Source organism: Haliotis cracherodii, unplaced genomic scaffold (assembly GCF_022045235.1).
Source record: "Haliotis cracherodii isolate W230 unplaced genomic scaffold, xgHalCrac1.p SCAF_12, whole genome shotgun sequence".
Lineage (NCBI taxonomy): Eukaryota > Metazoa > Mollusca > Gastropoda > Lepetellida > Haliotidae > Haliotis > Haliotis cracherodii.
In genome coordinates, this window is record NW_027266267.1 from 26,587,385 (window position 1) to 26,588,608 (window position 1,224).

The window sequence follows — 1,224 nt, forward strand, 5'->3', positions numbered from 1 at the left end:
TACTGTTTGTTTGTTTGTTTGTTGTATAACGCCGCAGTCAGCAATATTCCGGCTATAAATAATCGAGTCTGGAGCAGACAATCCAGTGACTGAAATCATGAGCATCAATCAACGTAATTGGGATCGAGGACATGCATCAACCAAGTCAACGAGCCCGACCACCCGATCCCGTTAGTCGCCTCTTACGACAAGCATAGTCGCCTTTTACAGCAAGCATGGGTTGCTGAAGACCTTTTCTACCCCGGATCTTCACAGGTCGTTGAACTGAAAGATGATGTCAGAAAGGTTCATAATGGAAGCAAGGTGCGGGAGTAGGATTCATCATAATAGGCTTGTTCTATCAGTACTATGCTGTTGGTACCGTCACTCCAGAGATGTGCTCTCGGACGCATTGAATGCTCCCATACTAGCTGATTATTCGCATATTATTCTGGTATTGATAGGATATGGTGTCAGTGTTACTTTCCAAGGTGAAATATAATTTTCAAATTGCCGGAAGTTATAGCCTGGATCTGTAAATCTCACTCAAATGTATCATGCTGTAAACCTGTGGCAGCTGATGGCGGGGGAGGGAGACTTGTGCCGGTGACCTGTCACAGCTGATGGCGGGGAGGGAGACTTGTGTCAGTGACCTCTGGCAGCTGATGGCGAGGGAAAGAGACTTGTGTCAGTGACCTGTGGCAGCTGATGGCCAGGGAGGGAGACTTGTGCCGGTGACCTGTGATAACTGATGGCGAAGGAGGGAGACTTGTGTCAGTGACCTGTGACAGCTGATGGCCAGGGAGGGAGACTTGTGTGTGTGACATGTGATAGCTGATGGCGGGGGTGGGAGACTTGTGTCAGTGACCTGTGACAGCTGATGGCGGGGGAGGGAGACAAGTGTCAGTGACCTGTGACAGCTGATGGCGGGGGAGGGAGACTTGTGTCAGTGACCTGTGGCAGCGGATGGCGGGGAGGGAGACAAGTTTCAGTGACCTGTGACAGCTGATGGCGGGGGAGGGAGACATGTGTCAGTGACCTGTGGCAGCTGATGGCGGGGGAGGGAGACTTGTGTCAGTGACCTGTGGCAGCTGATGGCGGGGAGGGAGACTTGTGTCAGTGACCTGTGGCAGCTGATGGCGGGGGAGGGAGACTTGTGTGGGTGACCTGTGGCAGCTGATGGCGAGGGAGGGAGACTTGTGTCAGTGACCTGTGGCAGCTGATGGCGAGGGAGGGAGACTTGTG